This window comes from Lissotriton helveticus, chromosome 3_1, assembly GCF_964261635.1.
Source record: "Lissotriton helveticus chromosome 3_1, aLisHel1.1, whole genome shotgun sequence".
NCBI lineage: Eukaryota > Metazoa > Chordata > Amphibia > Caudata > Salamandridae > Lissotriton > Lissotriton helveticus.
The window spans coordinates 284,882,159-284,910,033 of NC_136061.1; the positions used below are offsets into that span (position 1 = coordinate 284,882,159).

Genomic DNA, 27,875 nt, shown 5'->3' on the forward strand with positions numbered 1-27,875 from the left:
AATTTCTGTGCTAACAGCTCATCATGCTAATTTGACTCTACGTGTATGTCTGTCTATGTCCTATGTGTTACATGTAGTAAAAGCAAGAGGGAACCCCCCTCTACATATAGACGCACTTTAGGGAGTGCGACACATTAATAAAACAAACACATCCACTATAATTTAGTATTATTTAATTGCACTATATCACTCATTGGTCCTGAGGAAAGCCAGTTTTTAAAGGCCTGGCTGAAACATGTAGACCACACTGGACGTAGGGGGTCATAAACTCTCCAACACGTCCGACTGCCTTTTTATCTGCTAACAGGGGCCCAGTTAATAAAATTTAACTATCTTACCCTCGGGTACTGGGACCCACTGTATAGCTTTTAATCTTCACTTTCTCACTCACTACACTGCACACTCAGCAATCATACCAGCTCCGCAGTAATTCTGACGTTGAAGCACACCCGGGACACGCTAGGTGTCACTGTGGTGGGCCCGATGATGAAGCATGCCACCAACTAGGTTGGTGGGTGAGGGCTTTTATAACAAACCCAATGGTTTTGCAGTTAAAAGCGTACATAACAGAGTCTTGCACCTCTAGCTAGTCCTTATTGATATACCGTAAAACCAACTGCTACATATGAATCCAGTACTGCAGGAGAGTGCCATTATGCCCTACCAATGCACCACACAGAAGGACCAAACTGAAGAAAAAAGGTTCCCACAAATAAATAAATAACATATAACGAAACTAACAAAGTATATAAAATTAATTTTAAAAAAAAGGAATACCACTTATAATTACTTATTTAATTAGATCTCTAAAATACAGATAGCAAGACTGAAAAAGACCAAAGATAATTCCCAAAAAAGATGAAAACACCAAAATAACAAAACAAAATTCACAGTACAGCTTCGAATCACAAGAAAGGCAGATAAAGGGATCGGAACATTTCGCCCACCAGATGAGCCCATAGGAGAGCTCAGGTAGCCCGGAGAGCGGAGTTTTGGCGCGATTATACTAAGGGGAAAGAAGGACGTGAAGCGGATCCAAAATGGCGCTCCCCTGAAAAGCGAAATCGAAATCAGGTCCGACGCAGAAAAGGGGTACCCAGAGCTACAGACAGACCCAGAATAGAGACAGAGCGGGAATAAGCGGATCAACAAGAAGAGAGGGCGTTTGCGGGAGTCAGAGCGAGAGACACCCGGCAAACCGAGGCACGGCGCGAGTGAGGACGCGAAGCCTGGAAAATAGCAAGCCCCCCTAAGAGCAAGGTACCGAGCGCCCCAACTACGGAAGAGAAGAGGGTGCTTTCGCGTGAGAACAAGGGCAGAGCGAGGGACACCCGGTAAGAAGACGGCAGCGAGGAAGAGAGGCGGGGCGGGGCATGGAGACGATGCACAGCAGATCCAAAATGGCGCCCACCTGAGAGAAACATAGCAAGTCTGCTGAAGCAAGGTACCAAACACTTCAACTAGCGAAGAGAGGGCATCCCGGCAGAGAAACAAAGACAGAGACCCCCGGCAAAAAACCAGGGCAGCGAGGAAGAGAAGCGAGGCGCAGATAGGGCGTGAAGTGGGTCCAAAACGGATCTAAATGGCGCTCCCCTGACTAAGAAGGTAGTGAAACCCCCCGCAGAACAAGGTACCGAGCGCTACTTTTTTTCTTAGACACCAACCAGCAAACAGAAAGAGAGAGGCAGCTGGGGAAAAGGAAAAAAGAGAGACAGAGCTGGGACAGAGCGGGGTGCAGCAGAGGGAAGCCGGCAAAAAACGGAGACAGCGGAGAAGGCAGCGGAGAAAGCAGGCGTGACACAGAATAAATCAAAACTCGGAGGGAGGTCTCACACCTATGCACCTGCTGATCCACCGTCCCGGTCCAGCTGCTTGCACAGAGCGGTACAATCAACAGAGCCCTCTCCAGCAGAATCAGCGTCCAAAGAGGCAGCACAGAGACAGAAAGAGGTCGATACGCATCTGAGAAACAAAAGTGAAACTGATAACAAACTCCAAAATGGCGCAAGCCCGGAATAGCAATCAGCTTTAAACACCAACCCTCCTTGAGTGAAACGAAGAGACCAAGGAACACGAGGGAGAGAGTGAGGAAGAACGGGAGAACAGAACAGAAAATCAAAAAAGAACCTCCGAAGTCCAGCAAGCAGGTATAGTGCGCAGCAATCAGCAGTATTCTTAAGGGTGGTCTACCAGCAATAAGAAAGCGAACAAGGCAGGCAAAGAGATAGGAGTGAGACGCTAATAAATTGGAATGCTACGCAGACTGCCTTGACTATACAGCCTGCCGCACATCGCCAGCGCCACCGGCAACCGCCCGGCGATCATTCCCCAGTGACATCACGGGGATTCTATCAAAAGCCAGAAATAGCTCGGGCATCTGGAACAATAGGGAAGGACAAATAGAAAGCGACGAAGGAGCAAACTACTGCGGGATGCAGCGGGAAACATGGCAGAAAGGGAATCAAGACTGCAGGTGCAGCTACAGAAGAAAAGCAAGGGCGAACCTTTAACATCTGATTCACCTATAAAGCATAAGCCGGACATAAATGCCACGCTAGACCCCATCCTAAAGAAACTGGCAGAGGTTCACGACCTGGCGAAATCCACTAAACTCACCACCAAGTCCATCCAACTGGAGCTAGCCGCCGTTAGGGCTGACCTGAACTCAGTAAATACCAGGCTCGCAGCGGTAGAGCAACGCATCAGCGGCACAGAAGAAGACACCCAACGCACCAAGAAAGAAATGACTGGCCTAAGCTCAATAACAGAGTCTTTGCAAAGGCAAACAGCAGAACTGGAAGACAAGAGCCGCAGAGGGAACATATGGATACTAGGTATCCCAGAAGGCGCAGAAGATGAGGCGGGGTCTTGTGCGAAATTCCTAGAAGATCTCATTCCGAAGATCACAAACCTAAGATTTGAACGCCAATTTGAGCTAGATAAGGCCTTCAGAGTCCCAGCCTCAAAACAACTGGCGACAAAATTCACCAGACCAATCATCTGCAAGTGGCTGAGAGCTCAACATGCGGAAGAGATTTTTTACTATGCCAGAAAGAACAACCAGATCATCTGGAAAGGGCAAAAAATCATACTGACGCAAGACTATTCCAAGTCGACAGTAGACATCAGGAAAGGCTTCCTCGCTCAACGCCGGACACTCAAAAGCAGACAAATCCTATTCACCTTCGTTGCACCAACAAAGTTCAAAATTACAGACAGGGTTAAAAACCCTTTTATGAACTGATCCACAAGACCTACACCAGTACCTGAAGGGCCCGCCAACCACACAGATGGCATTGTCAACGCATGGCACGGCCACAAGAGGGCCCTCTCTGGACCCCACAAGTGAATAAATGGCAAGAAAACTGACTTTCGTCGCCAAAGATAACTCTTGAAAAATGCTACCTCGAGAAGATGATTCCAAAAGACCTCACAGAACGGAGAAAAACATTTCGTACCTTACCTACACTATCTACCTTAAGTGAAAATCGACTTCGTCAAATACGCTACCCCAAACATCCAATATCCTTTATATCTTTTTTGACCGTTCTTTAAGCGTCTTAATGTATCCAAGACTACTGTTTTATATTTTCGTGGCTACATGCCGCAACGCACACTGACTAATACTGCTATGCTCCACAAGCCCATACAAAGCTAGTATCTGGGGAAAATGTACTGTTTACAGTGTTTACGAATGAAACTTGGCTCCGGAAGGTGCAATGGCGATCCTTCCGTCGCACTTTCCAGATCCTGGATCCGGAGGGGTAGGGAGGGAGGGGTGGGGAGGGCAGAGGGGGCAGGAGGGGGTAAAGGGAGGGATGGGAGGGAGAGGCACCAAAAACAGGAGGGGGGGGAATGGGGGGATAGTACTTTTTTCTAATCTTACTTTCGCACTATCTACACTTTACTTATTCAATCTACACCACCGCAATGTACAGCTACTGTTTCAGTCGCGAATTGTAAAGAAATTGCCAATGAGAGTCGGGCATAGAGAGCAACACCCGCACCACATAGATAATGGCTAACAACACCCCCGTCGCGCTAGCGACTGATCTCAAAATAACCTCTCTAAACGTCAAAGGCCTGAACCACCCCATTAAGCTCAGGAAAATACTTGATTACCTGGCCAAATCTAAGAGCGATATAGTCCTGCTACAGGAAACTAAATTAGACGAGGAGAGCTACAAACTAGTTAAAGCGAAATGGATTACCCACGCAGTCTGCTCCGCAGCAATTCGTAAAAAAGGGGCTGTCATGACGCTCATCTCCAAGAACTCAAAACTCATGATTAACTCACGCACACACGACAGCACAGGCAGGATATTGATAACTAACATCTCAAGAGGGAGTGATCAAATCCATGTAGCTAATCTCTATGGCCCTAACTCAGACGACCTCCAATTCTGGGAGGAAGCGGCTACCACCCTTGACAAAATCGCGCATAATGAACTACTGATAGTCGCAGTAAATATCAACATGCCCCTAGACCCACTGTTAGACAGACAATCCCACTGCCACTACCACCCCAACAGCTCCCACAAGGCACTCCTCAACATATGCACCAGATTCAACCTCAGAGATACATGGCGACTCACACACCCAACCACGAGAGACTATACTTTTTACTCAAACCCACACGCAAAGTCACACACAAGAATAGACTACATCCTAATATCAGGGACACACACGCACATGATAGAAGAAGCACTAATAGAGCCAAGGCTAGTATCAGACCACTCAGCCATTAGCCTTAAACTAACTGGCCAACACAATGAGGCAAGAGCATGTAGATGGACATACAGAAGCAACATTACTAAAGACCCCGCCCATAAAAAAGAAATAACTAACGCCCTCACCGAATACATTGCCACAAATGACAATGAGGTTAGCACTATCAGAGGAAAATTAAATCGACATTTCGGCCAGGATCAGAAAGAAGGCAAATTTAAGACTGACAGAGCTAGAGGCTGAAATCAAAAGACTGGAAATGGAATTCATTAGGGACAATCGGGCAGACCACACCCTCCACCTTTTAACATCTGCCAGATATGAAAACAACAAAATCATTAGCAAAAGAGCCGGCCTCTGGTTCAACAGAGGCAAGGCCCTGAATCTATACGAAGCTAACAAAGCAGGAAAGCTACTCGCCTCATACCTTAAATACAAAAGCAATCAGAGGGCAGTCACGTCAATCACCGACACTGATAACAAGACTCACACCAAACACAAAGTCATTCTCAGAATATTCAGGCAATTCTATTCAGACCTGTACAGAAACGAGAAAAAACTAGACAAAGACACTTGCAAGAAATACCTAGATAAATTAGAGCTACCAAAGCTAGACGACGCAGACAGCTCAACAATAGGAGCTGAATTCTCCATAGCAGAGATAGAAAAGTCAGTCAAGTCCCTAAAAAAGAACAAAGTCCCCGGCCCAGACAGGTTAACAGGAGACTTTTTCAAGTCCTTCCTTCCGCAACTCGCACCGCTCATGAAAAAAGTGTTCGACCGCACAGCGCACACAGGGAAATTACCAGCAACCATGACGGGGGCGACTATAACAGTTATCCCAAAAGAGGACAAAGACCATCAACTACCCAAAAACTACAGACCAATCTCTCTGATCAACGTAGACTGCAAGATCTACGCAATAATCCTAGCCGCAAGATTAAACAAGATACTACCCAAACTAATAAGTAACACCCAAGTGGGGTATATGAAAGGCAGAATGGCAAGCCACAACACACGCCTTCTATGCCATATACTCCAACACGCCTAAAAGAGCCCCGCCCAAGCCGTCGCCATAGCGCTTGATGCTGAAAAAGCCTTTGACAAAGTTTCCTGGGCCTTCCTAGAAAAATGCCTCGTAAACTTCAACCTAGGGAAAGATTGCATAAGAAAGATAATGGCCCTGTACCAAACACCCATGGCACGCGTCACAATAAACGGGGGGCTATCAGAACCACTGACCCTCGAACAAGGGACGAGACAAGGCTGCCCGCTCTAACCCACCCTTCTCCTACTAGCCTTAGAGCCCATAATCCAAAGTATTTAAAAAAAATGAACAAATTCGAGGTATATGCATAGGCGACACCTCCATTAAAATAGCAGCCTACGCCGATGATATACTAATAATGACAGAACAACCAAAAACCTCAATAGAAGCCCTCATGTCCTCTATTAATGAATACGCGTCCCTTTCGGGATACAAACTGAACAATGACAAGTCCGAATGCTTACCGTTAAACATCCACTGCAACAGAGAGGTGATAGGCTCATCGGGAATCAAGTGGCAGACCGGTTATGTCAGATACCTGGGTATCCACTGCGATAACGACCTGCTGGCCACCCTTAGACACAATGAGAAACTAGTGCAAGACAAGATGAAGAAGCAACTGGATGCATGGTCCCCCAAATTCATGTCCTGGTGGGGACGAATACAAATTTTAAAAATGATGATCACCCCATTAGTAAATCACCTCGCAAACATGCTCCCAATATTCCTCTCAGAAGACTTCCACCTAAAACTAGATAAAATGTGCTCCAGTTTCCTGTGGTGTGGAAAAAAGGCCAGAATAAGTATGAAGAAACTGAGAAGACCAAAAAACCAAGGGGGCGTCAACCTGGCAGATTGTAAGACCTTTCAAATTGCTTTCCTAGCCAGGCAAGGCACACACTGGATAGAGCAAGTGAAGGAATACACACCAACCTGGGTACAGCTGGAGAGAGCAATACTAAATAACCTCAATCCACTTGCCCTTCACACAGCCCCCACACACCCACTCGCAAGCAACCCGATATTGAAAAACACGAGGATAGCACTGCTGAAATTAGACAGCAAACTGGAGGTGAGCATCAAGGGCTCAATCTGAATCTCTATGGTCGAATAGCGCCATCAAATACAAGGGCAAAAAGCTCTATTTCAAAAACTGGATAATGAAAGGAATCTCACACCCATATCAACTCGAGGCCAACTCCACATCACTAACGTTTAACAACCTTAAGTCGTCCCATCAACTAGAAGACCCAGACCTATACAAGTTCTTAAAGATCAAAACAGCCCTCACGAAGTCCAAAATATCAGACTCGAAGCCCTCCATATTCCAATACGTCACAAACATAAACAGAATAGGACACCAGGTCTCCCACATATACAAAACTCTCGTAAGGAAAAAAAATAACACCAATGAAAAGATTGAGAAATACTGGAACTCAAACATAAACCCTCCACTAGAAGACAAGGAGTGGGACATGCTATGGGCATCAGCCACGAAGACTAAGATCACCCCTGTACTTGCGCAGACCAAGCTGTGGCTCCTACATAAAACGTTCTGGACTCCAGAGCGTCTGCACAAGCTAGGGCTAAGAGAAACCAGTGCGTGCTGGAACTGCGATGAGGATAGGGGGGATCTAGAACACCTGATCTTTCTATGCCCGACTCTCAAGACTTTCTGGGGGACGGTCTTTGATTTCATAGACAAAACTTTCAAATGCAAAATATCAAGAGGATTCCACTCAATCATCACGACCTCCATCCGAACTAACCTCACCACAAAAGAAGACAGAGAACTCCTAGACCTTCTCCTAACTGCAGCAGCCAAGCTAATACTCACAAACTGGAAAGACACAGCTAAAGTGTCTTATGGCGGATGGCTCTCCTGGATAACATATCTAAGGGGAGCCGACACATTAGCGAAAAGATACGCGCCCTGGAAATCAACCTCCAGAGATTTTTGGAACTCATTAGACGCCGTCCAGCCAACCTTCGAACCACCATAGGACACGAACAATTCAAGCATGATAACAAATGAAAGGACAGATATATATATATGCCAATACAAGACTGTAGTAACCTTCCTCTCTTCTCCCTTTTTTTTAAAAAAAAAAGAATTTTTATTGATTTTCAAACCAGCATGCCATCAAATCAAAAATGCGAGCACGACCATCTTGCGGATGACCCATCACTTATACAAAACAGGATAAATCGGTTCACAGCATGCATCCCCTATCTCCCCCACCCACCACCCTCTCTACCCCCACCCCCCCTGTCAGTGTGCCCTTGTCGACCTCCAAACAACTAGGCATATAGATCTCCGCACCTTGAGAGGACTAACATACATTCATGGACAATAACATTATCACTGGTCCCAAAGAGCAGAAGGCTCCGTTAGATTACACATACGTACACCGAGCCTCTGTCGTAGCCATGCAACATTTCCCAATGTGTCGTGCAGGAATTGATTCCTCCTAGAATGCGCTCAAGTATCCCCATCTAGAGCATTCCCCTCAGTGTTCCCGGGGGTCCCCACCCTGGCTTCCGCACTCCGGTCTACGTCTGCCTGATCCCCCTCCCCCTCACCTAGCTCTATCAGGGACTGGAGCTCCGTCACTAACGCTCCACATGCCCTCACTGTCTCCAGTGCCTTGTCATTGGAGGAACGCCTGGCCAGCTGTAGGCGAAGCGTCCCTTCACTTCCCGCCCAGTTCAAGAAGCTCGCCTTCTATCTGCGGAAGCTAGGACCTGCTCTTGCCTTCCAGTGCATGGTAAGCTCCCTCTTCGCCATTATCAGGCCCAAATCATAAAATTTGCTGGAAACTTTGGTACCGGGGGTATGCGGGAACCAAGGCAGAAGGCAAGTTCCCATCTTCACCTCCAGCTCACGCCCTGTCACTTGGTTCAAGCACTCCACCACGTCTGCCCAATAGGAGCCCAATCCCATACAGCTCCAAAACATATGACCAAAATCAGCACTTTCTACATTGCACCTAGGGCACAGCGATTGGGTCTCTCCAGAATACTGCAGAATTTTGACCGGGGTTAAATAGGCCCTGTGCAGAGTATAAAATTGGACCAATTGAAACCTAGCGTTGCGCGTGCCCTTCCAAGCCCGCCTCAACAGCTGTGGCCATGTCGTTTCAGGGATAACCCTACCAAGATCTTCCTCCCATTTACCTTTCAACTTATCCCAGGTGGAAAGCCTCTCTGTGGACAGCCGCCTATACAGGCAAGTGATGGCCTTGAATGTGCCCGCCGCCATAGCGACGTATTGGCACCCCAACGAAGTTGGGGGTTCCGACAGTCCCATCTTCCACTGTTTCTGAATTCCCGTCACAAGGGCAGCGTGCAATAAATAATCCCCCCTCGGCAGATCAAAAGCGCTCTGCAATTCCTGGAAGGGCAACAAAACGCCATCCCTATACAGGTCTCCAATCATGTGGATCCCACACTCCTCCCAGCCAGCCAACGCTGACCAGTCTCCACCATGAGGGAGGGCCGTGCACATTCCCAGAGGAATTTCAGGGGCATATGGGGCTACAAAACCCGCCTGTTTCTGACCGCGAGTCCAGCACATCCGAAGCGTGCGCTCCTCGAGGGTGAGCTGGTCTAACCTGATTTTCTGCCGGAGCACAATGAATGACAACACGTGGCGAGGGATAACCCTACCCTGCAATCCGTCTGGGCCTCTAAATTCGCGGTCCACAGCCTGTGTGAGCCACTGCAGCTGTGCCGCCAAGTAGTACCTCTCAAAGTCTAGGTCTGCCAACCCCCCCTCCTCTCTCGGCCTCATTAGGGTGGCTAGTGCCACCCGCCGTCTGCCGGATCCCCAAATGAACCCTGTCATCAGCGCCCGGAGTGTCTTAAAAAAGGAGACGGGTATCCAGATCGGCAAGGTACGGAAGAAGTAAAGCAGCCGTGGGAGCACCACCATCTTCAAGAGGGCTATGCGCCCTGCCACCGAAAGGGGGAGGGTTCACCAGAACACCATACAACTTCTGAGCCCCCTCAGCGCGCCACCTACATTCCCCTCAAAGAGGTCAGTGGGAGCATGAAATACGCGGACCCCCAGATACGGTAGGCAGTCAGGTTCCCACCTCAGGTCTTCAAGCGCCAGAGGTGTCTGACCCTCCGGGGACAAGGGAAACAGGCAGGTCTTTGTCCAATTCACCTGCAAGCCTGACAAGTGACCAAAATCCCGAAGCAGGGTTCTGGCGCCCCGCAGGGAATCCCCTGCATCAGCCAGATACAAGAGGAGGTCATCCGCGTACAGAGATATGCGATGAAGCTCCCCACGCATCAGAACACCCTCATACAATCGCCCCTGCCGGGCATGCGCCGCTAACGGTTCAATTGCTAGCGCAAATAGTAGTGGGGACAAGGAACAACCCTGGCGGGTGCCTCTCCACCTGACAAGCCGCTGAGATAGTGCGTCCCGTACGAACCCTGGCTGTGGCGGAGTTATACAACAGTCTGGTCCAACGTACAAAATGAACACCTATACCAAAGCCCTTCAACACCCGGAACAAATACGGCCACTCCACTCTATCGAATGCCTTTTCGATATCCACTGACAGCACTACAGCCCCGGACGTTCACTCTCCTCTTTCCCCCATGATCCGTATCAACTGTCGTATACACCTCGCGGTGTTCCTAGCGGGGATAAAAACCGATTGGTCCGGGTGTACCAGGGTGCTCATGCGGCCCAGAAGTCGCGTGGCCAAGATCTTACTGAGAATCTTATAATCAACCGTGAGCATTGAAAGTGGTCGGTACGCCGTCCTAGGGGTGGGGACCCCTCCTTTCTTCAACAGCGGCACTATAATCGCTTCTCTCGTGGTGAGCGGCAGCCTGCCCAGTTCCCATGCCTCTCTGTAGACCGACTGTAAGTGCGGCGCCAGGATGTCATACGCCGCATAGAACTCCACCGGAAGGCCATCCGCCCCTGGTGTTTTCCTCCTGGCCATATGCTTAACCGCAGCCCTAATTTCTCCCAACGAGATTGCTTCGCCCAGTTTCATGCTCTGTTCCGGGGCGGCAACCCTGCAGCTGCTAGATAGTCATCCAGATCGTCGGGCAGGTCCCTCATCCTGCTCTGATACAGGAGTGTGTAATAATCCAGAAATTGGTCATTGACCTCTTTCTGCGAATTAACCAGACCCCCTGCAGGTGTAGTCAGCAACACAATTGGGGAACCCCGGACAGCCGGGTTAGCCAGCCAAGCCAATAATGACCCTACTTTGTCCCATTCAGCATGCGCACGGACCATGTACTCCTTGTAATCATAGCAGCGGAGCCGCTCTACCTGGGTGGCCACCTCCTCACGTGCCACCAACACCCTCTCTTGGCCGCTCCGTGTCGTGTGATGATCTATTTCCTCCTGACGCAGACGAGCCTCCACCCGGTCTAAATCCTGTAGCAACGACCTACGGGTCCCAGCAATGGATGAGATGCATATCCCCCGCACCACCACTTTGAATGCGTCCCACTCGTGGGCTCTACTCGTCGCCGTCCCTGAGTTTTCTGAAAAGTAGTGTTCTACGCCCTCCCCGAGCTCTGTTTGGAACGTGGGGTCTTCCAGTGTTGCCGGATTCAGACGCCACGTCGGGATCACTGCCCGCTGTCGCGACCAGAGGACAGTTATCACACAGGGGTTGTGATATGAGAGCGTCCTGGCCAGATACTCGCTATGGCGCGTGATTTCCAGGGCTCCCGGAGTACACAAAATGCCATCGAGTCGCACATGTAGGTTGTGTGGTACCGAATAAAATGAATAGTCCCCGTCTGTAGGGTGTTGTGCCTGCCAAGCGTCCACAAGACCCCATGCTTCCTGCCAATCCCTTCTCACTCTAGCTATTCTGCGCACCACCGACTGAGCCAGCGGGGGGTGGGAGCGATCCAACTCTACATCAGTGACGGAGTTGAAGTCCCCTCCCAAAAACACCGTACCGGCTAGAAACGACGCCAGCCTCCCAGATAGGCGCGCGAAGAAATCGGCGTACTCAGAGTTTGGGGCATATACACTGCAAAGTGTCTCATCCCTGCCATCTAAGCGACCGAACACCAGCATGAACCTCCCCTCCGGGTCTACTATCGTATTCGTGGGTTGAAAGGGAACCCCCGATTGCACCCAAATTAGGGCCCTCTGGCAAATGCAGAATAAGTGGTATAGAATACCTGTCCTCTCCATCGCCTCTGCAACGCCCGCCCCTCAGCCTGGTCAATGTGTGTCTCCTGCAAAAAGGCCACCTGGATCACCCTGCGGGCTAAGTAGGCATGTACTTTGTAACGTTTCCTCATGTAGTTCAGCCCCCGCACATTCCAAGTGACACATTTTAATTCAAGTCGGGTCGCCATAAAAGCTAGGGAGGGGTGCCTCAATGCAGGGTCCCCACGGTGCCAGCACAGGCAAAGTATCTTCACTGCCGCCCTTCCTAGCTGCCTCATTCCGCGGCCGACCCGTGGGGGCGAGCCCGCCCGGCCCACCACCGGTCCCAAGAGGGCCACCACCGGCACCGCCGTACATGCCCCTCCCCAGGGCACTGATGACAAGCCCGGCGTCGATGTCGGATGTCACCACCACCACGGCGACTCCAGGGCCGCTCCAGAGGTCGCGGCTCCCTCGGGCACAGCCAGCTATCTGCGGCCTCCTGTACACCTTCCGGGCCGACACAGCGTTCTTTGCCCCTCAGCTACTAGGTCGTCCGTAGCGCGGTCGGCACCCGCACTCCACCGCAGCACCGAGTCCCGTCTCCGCCGGGTCACCGTTGGCGGACTCCGACCCACGCAGGCCGGGGATGTCAGGCCCTCTGTAGACCAGAAGCAAGATGGCTGGACCCCTCCAAGGGGATCAGCAGCGATTGCCGAGCGGGCAGCCCCCGGGGCCCGGGCAGAGGCTCAAATCTCGTTCAGGCACCTCACAGTCCTGGGGGGCTCACCCCGAGTCCGCCTACACCACCAGGGAAGTCACTTGCTCAGGTTAAAACGTGAGGTCGACGCGGAGCTCTTAGCTCATGCGGCCATGCCCGATGGTGTCTCTAAGCCACGCCCCCTCCCCTCTCTTCTCCCTTTACTTATTCTTTTTCTTTTTCTCTTTCGTTTCTCCCTATACCACTGCTACGAGCAAGGGACCCATCAGAAACCAAATATGTATGATGTTAAATTGCTAACTGGCGTTCTTCCCGCAATCAAGCCACCACCCTCACTGTATGAATATATGCAAATACCCTAAATAAAATTTAAAAAAAATATATATTTAAAAAAAGAAGTAAAATAATCAACTGTAAAAGCTACAACACAATTTAAAAATACTTTTAAACAAAAATGATTAATCATGTTTACTTTTGAACAGTAAAACTAAAAAAGAAGAAAATCTAAAAGACAGAAAATATGAAATATTCAACAAACAGAACCTACAACCCCACCAAAGAAGAAAAGACAAAAATATGATATGATGATGTAAAATATGTATTTAAAGTGAAATAACATCTATAGAATTAATTCATATTTTATAGAAAATAAACAGACTTCCATACTCCCGTATCCACATATATAATGTCTGGAACAGCAACATATACAACTTCACAGAAAGGAAAGCCGCTGTTAAGCTATAGCCGGAACACTTTCAGAACAGAAAGTAGTAATAATGAAAGGACGAATGATGTACAGGAAATACATTAACTATTATTCCCGTGCTTGCTACAGCAAAGGCACAACAAACAACAAAGAATGTATAAGGAATCTCAAACGTCAGGGAAATGCAAGTAAGATAACATATAATAAGGAAGCAAACACTTATACTCACACACCTACAGGACACTATACCCCGAGTTCCTGAGGAAACTGCAGTAAAAGTGCCATTTATAGGAAACTTAAACCACTTTAACAAGAACCAAGAATATAGCAAGTCAAACCCCAACTGCACCAAAAACATTTGAAAAAATAGAAATCCCTGAAATATGAAACTAATAGATTATAACCTAGATGTTCTAATGTATGACAATGAAAAAAATTAGAAGAGAATTATTGTCTTTTCTACAAATAACAACTTACTAACTCTAACACAATGCCACAACTGTATGATTGATGGAATATTTGAATGTTGTCCCCCACTAGTCTCAGAGATACATGGTAAGTATCATAATACAAATGTTCAATTAAAATATGAACTACTTTGAGATAAAGTTCAACATATAATGAACTCCTGACAATAAACAATAAACAGTTACAACCAAAAAAACATTGTTGACTGTGAACAAGCCATGATAATAATAATAAAGGAATGTTTACCACTTTTTTCAAAGTGCACACACAGACAGCCATACAAGGGTACTACCATCATTTAAATCAGTCAATATTGAGGCACCTAAAAAAATCAACACTGAGCATAGATTATGCCCCTAACTCTGAATTTGCTTATGGAATTAAAAGTGTAATTGCTTTAGCCAGAATGCCTATCGCTAAGGTAGCAAAGCACAATAACATGTTGCTAATGATATGTTAATTAAATTTAATAAATCTGCACCCAGAAGCAGGCAAGCATCTACAAGAAGAGGTCTCATTGGAAAAGAGAGGATTGCAATGATTTCCTACATTAGCAATAGTTTGGACAGGTACGAATATGCACAGGGAGTCTGTTCTAATAAACAGGGGTCAGGTAAGAAAAGGTTCTCCCACCACATCTAGTCAGGCAGATGCAGGGGACACACAACAGACTTTGTCCTTGGATCTTAGACCTCTGGTGGGAACATACAATTTAACTTTCTGTTGAAGGTATCTGTGGCCATTGCCTCTTACGGCCTTATATGTGTGGCAGCAGATCTTAAAAATGCTCCTTTTTCTTACTGGCAGCCGGTGCAGACTTCAATGAAAGGCCGACGAGGTACCTGGCAGAAGATTGAGAATAAGTCTGACTGCCGTATTTTGCACTACCTTTAGTTTAGCCACGAGCATCTCATTAGCTGCAGCCAGTAGAGTGTTCCCGTAGTCTAGTCAACTCACTACCAGGGCTTGAACTAATGTTCTTTTCGTAGAGAGCAGGAGAAAGGGGAATATTCTGAACAGGACACATATATTATGGTAGCAACTGCACGTGGTATCCAAGATATGATCTTTCAAAGAGAGGGCTTGATCAATTTTTATGCCAAGGTTCTTCACAGATTGTTTGGAAGATGGGACTACTCCTAGTTGAGAGTGCCCCCGCTCATTAGACCACAGGGTGATGGCTTTGCCGAACAGCATCATCTCGTTCTTGTCTAAGTTCAATTGTAGATACTTGTCAGTCATTCAACAGGAGATTGCTAACATTTCTTTCGCAAAGCGATCTTTGGTTAATTCTGAATCAGAATCAAAAGTGAAGGTTAGCAGCGTGTCGTCAGCATAGGATATAATTCAGAAGCTGACAGTCTCAACGATCTTAGCAAGGGGTGCCATATATATATTGAACAAGGTGGGGCTCAAGCATGAGCCTTGTGGTACACCTTATCCAGACGCATCTTACAAGAGGTATAGGGAGCAAGAGTGATCGTTTGGTATCTATCATCCAAGAATGTAACCATTTAAGCGCAGTCCCTCGAATACCAATCTCACTCAGCCTCTTTAACAGTCTTGAGTGAGAGACCGAACCAAAAGCTGCAGAGAGATCCAGCAGCACTAGCATGGAAGAAGTTTCTACATCCAGAGAGAGTCTCAAAGAATCTGTGACTGCTAGTAAGGCCGGTTCAGTGCTATGGCCCAGTCTGAATCCGGCCAGCGAAGAGTCCAGAATTTGATTCTTTTCGAGAAAGGCTATTAATTGGTTGTTGATTAGGCCTTCTAACAATTAGAAGGGGTAACAGAGATATGGGACGATAGTTAGATAGGATGTTTGGGTCCAGGTTAGCTTTCTTTAGGGTTGGTAGGACTTGCGTGTCCTTCCATTCAAAGGGAATTGTGCCTGTTTGCACCATAAAATTGAATATAGATTGAATCGCCATAGCAAGATGGCTCGATAGTGGCACCATACCTCTAGGAAGGCAAATATCCAGGGCGGAGCTTGATTTCACAGAACCCAGAGACATCTTGACGTCCTCTAGAGAGAATGGTTCGAACTGGATTAATGTGGGAGTCCCAATTCCTCCCATATCAGACTGGTAACGCTAGGGTCTATAATGGCAGGGTGTTGAAATTTAAATACCTCTGTGAAATGTTGCTAATAGATTCATCATTCTGCTAAATAACTAGTGAAAATTGTTCCCCCTATAGGGCTATTTTTAAAATACCAGGGTTGGGCACCTGCACTGACTTGCATATTTCAAAAAATTACTTCACAATAATAACAATAAATTAAAATTATTAAAATTCATACACAGTGAAAATAATACTCTATTATGAAATGGAGTTTGCTACAGTCCTACAAAACATAATAAACAAACACAATCAAATGTACAGCACACATCAACAAAACACAATATCAATAAAGCACATAAATAACACATAATAATGCAAACACATAAAATGAATACACATTAAAAAAAAGTAAAACTAATTATCCTCCCAAAAATACATTAAAATAGGTGTCCCAGATTTGGGTTTAAGATGGCGGCCAGCTAGGACGTGCCTTGCTGTCTCTCCGACTCCGCCATATCTATCGCTTTGTTTCGCCTGCACTGCGAGCCCATCGCTGACAGGGAGGGAGGGAGACGGGGCTCCAGAGCATGCCTGGAGCCCCTGGAGGCGCAGAGAACTCTGATCTTTCGAGCTTGATGCCCCCAAAAGAACCGAGAGGCTTACAGGAAAACGGGATGCATTAAAAAAAAAAAAAAGAATTAAACGTTTTCATTTCCTTTTTTAAGGGCAGGCACAAGTCCCTGGGACCACTGAATGCCCTTAAAAAATATTTTCCTATGCTTTCCCAAAGGCGAAGGGGTCCCATGGGGACCCCTTCCCGTTTGCAAATGCTTTACGACCTACTTGAAGTAGGTGGTCAATTGCAACTGTTTTGTGACCGCAATTGCGGTTGTAAACAGTCAGACATAGGGCTCAGACTCAGTATTAGGAAGGGACGTCCTTGAAACGCCCCTTCCTAATAGCGAGTCGCAAATAAATTGCGACTCGCTATTTAGGGTTTAACATGGCCCTTGGGTATTTTTACATGTGCAAACGGGTCGCAAACCCGTTTGCGCATGCAAAAATACGTTGTACATTTGGCCCTATATGCTTTACAGAGAAAAAAGTTCAAATTAACTATTATGCACAATATCGCGTCATTATTATTTTATTTTATTTTAATTATTTATATAGCGCATCTGATACCTTGCAGGCTTCCTGGCGCTGGAGAATACTTTACTGAGGAAGAGACCGAAAGTATGTAGAGCGGGGAGGTCTAAGGGAACAGCCAGGTCTTGATACACTTCCTAAATGGAAGAAGTTGAGGGATCTGGCGTATGTCAATGGGCAGGCTGTTCCATATTTTAGCAGCTGCGACCCTAAAGGATCTACCCCCAGTTCTGGCTTTATTGTATCTGGGCACCCTTACCAGATACGCCGAGGATGATCGCAGATCTCTGGCGGGAATATACCACTGAAACAGGGCCTGCAAGGGCCTTGGCCCGAGTCCATGCAGAGCCCTGAATACAATGCAAAGGGACTTGAAAGCCACCCGCTGCTTTAGGGGTAGCCAGTGCAGTTCGGCCAGGGCTGCTGTGGCCGAAGACCTTCTCGACCAGCCAAGAGCCAGCTGATTGAATTCGCTGCAGCCGGTCCAGTAACGTGACAGGAGACTCAAGGAGCAGGGCGTTGCAGTAGTCCAGGCGACTCAGAATCGTACACCTGACTACCAACGCCCGGGCTTGTGCAGGGAGAAGTGGCATAATTTTTCGCAAAGAGCGTAGCAGAGCCGTACAGATCCCCACTTCTTTTTGCCACCTGGGTTTCCATACTCAGCTTGTTGTTGAGCATGACCCCAAGGTTGCGGACCGAGGAGACAGGTTTAGGTTTCTCCCTTGTCTCAGGCGGCCAGAAGTCATTCGGGAACTGGCAAGATAGAGTGGTGCCAGCACAGAACAGAACCTCTGTTTTGGAGGCGTTAAATTGAAGAGAGTTCCTATGGAGCCATCCAGCCGTTTCTCTAAGACACTCATGGAAGGAGGACAGAGAGATAGAGTCTTCTCCTTCCCAGGAGAGAATGAGCTGGGTGTCGTCTGCGTAATTAATTGTTTTTAACCCGAATGACTTAATTAATGTAATCAGTGGTTTAAGGTACACATTAAAAAGGATGGGACTGATGGAAGATCCCTGGGGGACTCCCTGTGGCACAGGTGAGAAGGCGGATTGGAATGGAGGGAGGGAGACAGCCTGTCTCCTGTCCTGCAGGTAAGAGTGAAACCAAAGCAAAGCTGTGCCTTCCACGCCAGCTTCCCTGAGTCTCAGCAGCAGCGTCCTATGGTTGACCGTATCAAATGGGCCGACAGGTCCAGCAGTATTAGTGCTACTGGCTGGCCCCTGTCTGCACGCATGCGAAGATCCTCCATAGCTGTTAAAACCGCAGTTTCGGTGCCGTGGGCAGGACGGAAGCCGAACTGGAGATCGTCTAAAAGGTTGTTCTGCTCAAGATGAATGGAAAGGCAGGAACTGACCCATCGTTCCACTACCTTCACAGGGAAAGGCAGTAGGGAGATGGGTCGATAGTTAGAAAGACAATCTGGGCTCAGGGAGGGTTTCTTCAAGAGCGGAGTTACAAGCGCCTGTTTCCACGGAGTTGGGACATAGCCACGTTGCAGAGACTGATTGCATATTTGGAGCAGGATGCCAAAAAGTTCTGTTCCAGAGCTTTTCCATATTTTTGGAGGCAGAGGGTCGAGCGGGGAACCCGAGGTGATTCCGAGCGCCAGGTTTTCAAACTCTGGTTCAGAGATCATAGAAAATTCTCGCAGTCTAGCCGGCGAGCTGGAGGATCGAGGCGGCAAGTCATGAGGGCTAGTACTAGCTCCCTGAGTGTAAGCATCTCCCAGTAAGGGGGGAGTCTTCAAGTTTTGGATAATGATATTGATTTTATTAATGAAAAAAGTTGCCAGATTATCACAAAGGGCTTGGGTGGGAGGCTGGGTCGACGTAGAACACTCTGGGTGAGTTAGATTTCTAAGTATCTGAAAAATACTTTTTGAACTGTTGGTGGCGTTGGTAATAGTAGAACAGTAGTAGTTAGCCTTTTCTTGGACAATGGCAGTTTTGTATGCCCGAAGGTTGTCTTTCCAGAGAGTTTTGTTGGAGTCGAGATAGCCTTGCCTCCACTTTCTCTCAGATTGTCTGCAGGCCAGCTTAAGGGCTCTCAATGAGTCGTTAAACCAAGGGGCGACTGCTCTTCTCCTTGGTTTGCATTTTTTCAGAGGGACGAGACGCTCTGAAGTATTGGTGATCTTGGTGCAGAAGGACATATAGTTGTCCTCCACTGACCTGGTGGTGGAGAAGCTATCTTCCACCTCGAATACGGGGCCGGCCAGTCTCCGTTTATCTAAGGCTTTCCAATCTCTATACAGAGAGTCAGGTGCGGCACTAAGTGACGGTTTGTTGGCTCTGCTGCTGGCTATGTGAAATTTAATGAGCGCATGGTCGGTCCAGCACATAGGCAGGATGTCGCTCAGGAAAACTAACTGGGGGGAGGAAAAAATTAGGTTGAGCTGATTTCCAGCCGAGTGTGTGGGTTTACTGACCAGTTGAGAGAGTCCCATGCCTTCGCAGGAGAGTAAGAGATTGTTTAGAGCGGAGTCCAGACTGCCATTAGGCCAGAGATTAAAATCACCCAGAACAATCAACTTGTTGTGGGAAGTGGCCATATTGGTGATAGTCGTAAGGAGCGACTGCTGCTGTGTAGAATTAAAAGCTCCCGGCGGGCGGTAACATATTACAGCCGTGAAGGTTATTCCGGAGAGGCAATTAATTGAAAGACCAAGTAGTTCCGTACCAGCCACTGGGTCCATGTCAAGTGTTTTTATGGACCAGGAGGCTCTATAAATTATGCCAACTCCACCACCCCGACCCTTGGGTCTGGGGAGATGCAAGATTTTAAAGTCTTGTGGGCATGCCCAGTCCAGATCTATATTACAGTCGGAGTGGGTCCAGGTCTCGGTCATGAACAATACGTCGAGGTGGTGATTCTCAATAAGCTGAGAGATTTCATTGGCGTGTTTAGGCAGTGACCTGACATTCAACAGGCCGGCCATCAATAGACCTTTACAGGCGAAGTCATGTAGGGGGAAGGCGGTGTCCGCGAAGGAGAGTTGGCCTTCATGAGAAAAGTCTCTGAGGGAGAGTAGAGACTCACGTGTCAGATACGGAGGGCTGGTAATGGGTAAGGGGGCAGGAGCAGCGGAGAGCACTGCGGTCGCTGCGGTCGCTGCCGAGGCGCGGACGAGCGCAGACGAGCTTGCCTTATGCGCGCCTTCGGCGCGCAATCGTCGCGCCCGCTGCGCTCGTCCGCTGCGCTTCCGACCGGGGCTCATATTTTATGGACGGTGTCGTTGCGTAGGGGGGGTGTGGCCAGGCGCGGTGGGCGTGTCTGGCGGCGACCTGGGATGGCGTCAGGACGCGATGTGCTCTACGAGCGAAGCGACCAGCTGTCTGCCGCTAAGCTGTAGCACAGGTAGGGCCAAAGGTATTTGCACAGTGCAACCGATGTTAAAAGCACAGAATATCACAACAAATTACAATTTTAAAAACAGGTTTAAAAACAGGCGACTACCGGCTTCCGCCTCAGTAGTATTTCAGTTTGTCAATGGGCGCTGGCGCTTTGGCGCGTAATTTATATCAATTGGGCGGTGGGGGCGTGGCCAGGCGCGGTGGGCGTGTATGATTGCGACCTGGGATGGCGTCAGGACGCGATGTGCTCTACGAGCGAAGCGACCAGCTGTCTGCCGCTAAGCTGTAGCACAGGTAGGGCCAAAGGTATTTGCACAGTGCAACCGATGTTAAAAGCACAGAATATCACAACAAATTACAATTTTAAAAACAGGTTTAAAAACAGGCGACTACCGGCTTCCGCCTCAGTAGTATTTCAGTTTGTCAATGGGCGCTGGCGCTTTGGCGCGTAATTTATATCAATTGGGCGGGGGGGGCGTGGCCAGGCGCGGTGGGCGTGTCTGGCGGCGACCTGGGATGGCGTCAGGACGCGATGTGCTCTACGAGCGAAGCGACCAGCTGTCTGCCGCTAAGCTGTAGCACAGGTAGGGCCAAAGGTATTTGCACAGTGCAACCGATGTTAAAAGCACAGAATATCACAACAAATTACAATTTTAAAAACAGGTTTAAAAACAGGCGACTACCGGCTTCCGCCTCAGTAGTATTTCAGTTTGTCAATGGGCGCTGGCGCTTTGGCGCGTAATTTATATCAATTGGGCGGGGGGGGGCGTGGCCAGGCGCGGTGGGCGTGTCTGGCGGCGACCTGGGATGGCGTCAGGACGCGATGTGCTCTACGAGCGAAGCGACCAGCTGTCTGCCGCTAAGCTGTAGCACAGGTAGGGCCAAAGGTATTTGCACAGTGCAACCGATGTTAAAAGCACAGAATATCACAACAAATTACAATTTTAAAAACAGGTTTAAAAACAGGCGACTACCGGCTTCCGCCTCAGTAGTATTTCAGTTTGTCAATGGGCGCTGGCGCTTTGGCGCGTAATTTATATCAATTGGGCGGAGGGGGGCGTGGCCAGGCGCGGTGGGCGTGTCTGGCGACGACCTGGGATGGCGTCAGGACGCGATGTGCTCTACGAGCGAAGCGACCAGCTGTCTGCCGCTAAGCTGTAGCACAGGTAGGGCCAAAGGTATTTGCACAGTGCAACCGATGTTAAAAGCACAGAATATCACAACAAATTACAATTTTAAAAACAGGTTTAAAACAGGCGACTACCGGCTTCCGCCTCAGTAGTATTTCAGTTTGTCATTCGAGTTCCATCCTGAAGTCTATAAAGAAATTCATTAGATTTGTTTTTGCATGATTAAAACTACATGAGTTTAAAGCAATTGTTGTAGCCGACAGGACTATTTGTAGTTTGTTGTATACATACCCAGGTTCTGAGGGACACAGGGTTACCCCATTGACTCTTTCAATCTTTCTGAGGTTGCTGTTCCGAAGTTTCGGTGTAGATTATTCCAGGTCTTTGCAGTGATGTAGGAGAATGAGCGGCGCTGTGGCTGCGGTGAATGCTGGGGGGTGTGCGAGTAAGGTGGAGCTCAGGTACATGAGGATCTTGAACTGGCATCTCTTCTGGATGGGGAGTCAGTAGAGGTTTCTGAGGCGGAGTGATGTGGGTCCATTTGGGGACGTTCAGGAGGATTCTGGCTGTGGTGTTCTGTATGGTCTGGAGTCTTTTGAGGAGTTTAGTGGAGATTCTGGCATAGTGGGCGTTGCCGTAGCCAAGGCGTTTGGTGAAAAGGGCCTGCGTGATGGTCTTTCTGGTGTTGATTGGGATCCATCTGAAGATTCTGCGGGGCATGCAGAGGGTGTGGAAGCACAAGGGGGAGACTGCATTGACTTGTTGTTTCATTGTGTGTTGGCTGTCAAGGATAATGCTGAGGTTGCATGTGTGGTCTGTTGGTGAGGGGGTTCGTCCGAGTTCTGCTGGCCACCAGCTGTGGTGTATCACTTTGTTAACATCTCAGTGGAATTACTAAAACAAATATTTAAGTAGGTGTCCACCGTGTTTCTTTATATAATATGGGTCGCGAAAAGAAATAGAGTAGCATTGATAAAACTCCAATTACGGATCACAGTTGAGGCACTAAGTGCCCCATACAACAGGCTGTACTACCCAGCATTGCAGGTCCAGTTGGTGGGCACAGAAGACCAGAACTTCTATGAAGCACAAGGCCTAAGCATTTGATCAAATAACCATTAATAGGAAAAATGTGAAATAGTGATGGCAAACCAAATACCAGCCATAGACTCATAACCACAGCCATATATTTCTGTTGATGATGCCTCACGAAAACCAACATTAAGGAGGAATATACCTCAAAGCAATCAATATGGTGTTTACCTAAATTAAAGGGCAGTTCAAGCAAGATAGATAGGACAAAATGGAGAGAAGTGACGAAATTGCACATACTTTAATTCTTTGAAGACTTCACACTTCTAACGTTCCAAAAAATTACAGAATTTTAACCTTTACACAAGGGTCTATTCCTAGCACATATAAAAGTTCATGCCATCAAACACACACAAGCATTTGGAAACAATTGAACCTCAGACTCGTATGATAAAATCCTCACCATAATCAGTACATCCAAATCAATGACATACTACAAATGGCTAATACAAAACTGGGAGCTCTAAAGAGAACCTGGAACTGATATTATGGTAGTAAGGAAGAATTGATTGAGACACCATAACACTCAAATAAAGTGTCACATAATTTAAGGTTCCAACAGATACAATATAATGTCTTACATCAGACATACCTGACTCTGACGAGATTGTACAAGTAGTATCCCACAATAACAGAAATATGTCCAAGATGTAACTCATCTGTAGTAGGCATCATGCTTAAGCTTCGTTCATGTCCAGAGATCCATACATTTTTAGTCCGACTAGGGGGCTCATTATGATGGTATAAGGATCGCCACCGCCGAGCCGGCTGTCGCATCATGATTCACGATGCAGGACTGCCGCATGTCTGGCGGCTGGTCCCAAAACCACGGGGATGCCGGACTGACTCAGGTCCAGAAACCGGCCGCAGCACAAGCTCCCATATAGAAAAGGCTGTTTGTGTTTAACCCTGCAACGCAAGGCAGGCACCTTGTGCAGGGATCAACAGAGGGCACCATAGGTGGCCCCTAACCGGAGGCTGCAGGATGAAGGGGGCCCTGCTAGGAGCTGCAAAACTCACTTTCCAACAGGCTTTCCATGTCAGAAAGCCTGGCATGGAAAGCCTGTCGGAAACCAAGCATCCTAATCTGGATGACGTAAAACACAGTCCATTGGGATTATGTGCCGGATCCGACTGGCAAATGGGCTCCTTGAGCCTGTCAGACGGCAACTGGAATGTCTGGCCGGTTTCAAAACCAACAGCCTCCATTGTAATGATGCTGTCGCTTTTGAAACCGCGATGAGGCTTGGAAAGCCTGCAAACTGCATTCGGTGGATTTCCGAGCCTCATCGTAATTGGCTTCTATGTGTGTCATTCACCTTGTGGACATGTACCACTGTTGATGCAAGTCCTTTCCTCACAAGCCAAATGTGTCTGCACATCAGACATAAACATGGCCTACAGACAAATAAGTTAGACACAATATAATTGAGTTTTAGCTGGTTTTCAAGGCGTGTTTACACATCTCGATGTTTTACTTATGTATTAAAGATGTTGAATTGTTTTAGGTACTTGTTAGCATCAGGGACCTCCCTGCAGTCAAGCCACCTACTCATTCCTCCAGGCTGCTAGAATTGATGATAATTTTGATCCATTCCTCTAAAGTCTCCAGTTTCCAGTCGTTTCCACCTGTGACATGGCGATCATAGGCCGCTTTACCATTAAATCCCAGACCCAGCAATTCAGGTCACTAAACCATTTTTACAATCCTTTGCTGTCCTGCTGGCAAAGGGCGCCACATTAGAAGAATATGTAATTTTTTGCCACATTTTGGCTCATACCTTCCCTCTGGTCTTAAACATAAAACTCCTGTGTTTTGTGGCTCCTCAGTAAGCGCTTCCTTAATAAGTACCTGCAACGGTGGGGCGAGCATTATTACGATTTTATTGTCCCTTACCACACGATTTTGCCTGACAATGAGAAACATTTAAATATGACTAAATATCCACCCATATAAAATGTCTGTCTCTAGGTCACATAACTAGGTGTAGTTGACAGTTGGGCTTTGTGTATTCCTCCTAGACAGTCACATACAAGAGTGAGCTTAGGTGTGCTTGGATGAGCCATCACTGGTATGATGGAAGGGAGGAACTGGGCACTGCCCCACTTGCACTTGAATAGGCTGTGTCCTGCCTCCCCACAAAGGGCTGCAAAGGGCCCCCTGTAGTTAGTCTGGAGCCAGGGAGGTAGGGCACAATTGTACTTCAAAGGCATGCCTCTAAAAGCTTCTACCCACTTCAAAGGTGCAACTGGGTATAAGAACTGGACCTCAAACACCAACTCTTGAGTATACTTCTGGACAAGTGGATACTCTGCCAGGATGAAGAACTGCTGTGCTGCTGAAAGTTCTGCCATTCTGCTGGTCTGCTGATCTGAAGGACTGCTGCCCTCTGTGCTGACCTGCTGCCCTCTTGCCTAGGTGAGAAGGACTGGACCTGCATCTCTTGAATACCAGATCACCAGAGTGCCTCCAAGGGCTAGTTGGCTAGCCTCCTGATCTGAAACCCTGCAACTGCACCTAGACTCTGCCATCTGTGAGTCTACCCTGCCAAGTGATGCCGCCACAGTGCTGGACCCTTGGAAGTGAGTCCATGGTGCTTTACCAGCCTCTTTGGATCCAGCGGAATGGCTGCATCTCCTCTGCGGCACAACCTGGGCAGAACTGATGCATCTCCACGGCTATGTGGATTAGAACCATCGTAAAGACCTGCATTGCAGCACGCAACCTGTTCGAAACTGCCACTGCACAACGCATCCTCAGGGCAGGCCCTCCTATCTTTCGTTGACAGCAGCCTCAGTGGCAGACCCTGCATCACAGCCCCTCAGCTCCTTTGAACTAGCATTTCATCCTGACTGTGTGACACATCCTCGACACCGTTCTGTGCATCACAAGCCTTCATCGATGGGGTCCTTGACGATAACACAGTACCTCATATTGCAGTCTCGCGGCACCTCAGAAGTAATGCAACTTTTCGGCTGCCTGGCGGATCTTAAATCAGGATCCTTGCAACACTCCATAAACCAGGATTTAAGGTACTTTGTTCAGCTGGCCTAACTGGGTCCATGTAGCCAGGCCACGCTCCATTGCTGTCCTCCTGAACTTATGACTTTGTCCCGGTCTGGCACAACCAGATATCCCAGTTGGGGCTTTGTGCTTTTTGACACTATTTGCACTGAAATCTTTACACTTGAATTCTACTGATTGGACTGCTGGGTGACGGATGAGGAATGAGATGAGATATGAGAGTTGAGGAATGGGAGATAACGGATGATGAATTAGGGATGATGAGTGAATGATAAGGAGAGAGGGATGAGAATTGGGGGATGAGGGTTGAAGATTAAACATGACAATAGAGAAGAGCGTAATGGTGAAAAAGAAGCTCCCTAAGTAAAGGGATAATTCTAACTCTTTTTCATTTGCCCAATGGCCCAGACTGTTTCTAGAATGTTTTCCTGTAATAGCTTTCCCACACTAGTAAATGGCACCCTTGGATTTCACAATAGTTCCGCCTCACCTTGAAAATCGCTGTGCAGAACCATATATATGTTCCAGCCCTGAGAGCAGATATTAGTTTCTGTTTTTTCCTTTTTTGACACAGATCCAGAGCTTATGCCTGAAGTTTTCATCAATGTTCACCGACTCCCAAAAATCTAGACTGTGTGCTAGGAAGTGTGTCCCCTGCAAAGACTATAGACTTTGAACCATGCTGCACCACATGCCCTCTGGGATATCGCAAGCTAGAGTTTGCTTGTTCTACCCGAGGAGATTCAGAACTTATTCACCCAGATGATGCACGATCCAGGACGTGGCCAATCACATATTACGGGCCCAATTAAGCACCACAGGCAGTGTTGTCTGTGCTGCGGGCATCAATGTAGTGTTCCGGTGCTCTACCAGGATGCGAGCGACAGGTTTCTCTTGCAACATACAAGTATTCCTGATGGATATACCATTTGATGGTGCCATGCTGTTCTGAGAAAAAGCAAACTCAGCCTTGGAGCGTTTCAAAGATAGCCGGACTATCGCTCACTCCTTGTGCCAGAAATTCTGAGGCTTCTCTTTGGACCTGGCCCATTACCAGAAGCAACCCTTACAACAACCCACACAGCCTTTTCCTGGCTCTAGAAAATGAGGCTGTGGCAGAGGTTTTACATATATCAGATATCCTCTTCAGTGTCTGTCGCTGCCAAGCCACTCTGATTCCTCTTTGATTCGTCATATGAGACCAGGAGGGGTGAGGTGTTTGTTTTTGTCTACCCGGCTCATGTGACAGTTTCCTCTGACCAATGGGTCTTGAAAGTTATTTGAAATGATTACTCTCTCCATTTTTTGGGTTTTACCCATCATCATCTCCTATTTTTGCTTTGACGTCAACATTCTACTGCAAAAACAGCAAGGTTATGGAAGGAATGCTTGAATTGATCTCAGCCAAATTCCAAGCCATAATTTTTCTCTCACTGTGCCATATGCAAATCCATCTTGGTTCTAATCCAATAACAACACTCCTGCCTGAACTGCAAGACCAGGTCCCCTCTAGATGGGAACACAAGCAACCCCAGACCAGTTTTGCACTACCTAGGTCTCATTAGTGAGATACAGCTTGTGTCCTATGGCACGTCAAAATATTTTCAATGGGGATTCTATTGTCTTTAATGCATGCCTTAGTCATTTCACTACGGGTCATATTTATATCAGCATAGGCCATATTTCATTTAATGCATGCCATATTTCTTTGTTGACGTGTCATATTTATTTCAATACATATTACAATCATTTCAGTGTATGTCGTATTTATTTCAATGTGGACCATATTCAATGAAACAAGCCTTATTTGTTTAAGCAGAGGGCGTATTTATTTTATCTATTTATTTCAGTGTTTAATATAATTTCAGTACATCTCAATTCTTTACAACTCAATCCACATTAATTTCAATATATTTCATTTTCCTTTGTGTGTTACCTTGATTTTTCTACATTTTTCTACATTCTATGCATTTCAGAAGGTCTCTGTAGAGCTACCATTGTGTCAGCTTTCGTAGGTTAGACCACATTAAGGGCCAGATGTAGGTAATCCCAGATTACCGATTCTTAAATACCGATTCATACCGATTCGGTATTTAAGAACAGGCAAATGGGATGTAGGTAATTTGTCTTAAAAAATTACAGAATCAGTAAGTTTCGGTAATTACCGAATCGGTATTTACCGATTCGGTAATTGACATTCATTCAAGGCCCATAGGAATGAATGTCAATTACCGAATCG

The 27,875-nt window shown here is 47.5% G+C and overlaps 1 protein-coding gene across 3 annotated transcripts in view; it reads left to right on the forward strand.

Annotated features, from left to right (window-relative positions):
• The window catches only part of TBX4 (T-box transcription factor 4), a 758,647-nt gene that overhangs the window by 329,868 nt on the left and 400,904 nt on the right, over positions 1-27,875 (forward strand). The window lies entirely within an intron of this gene.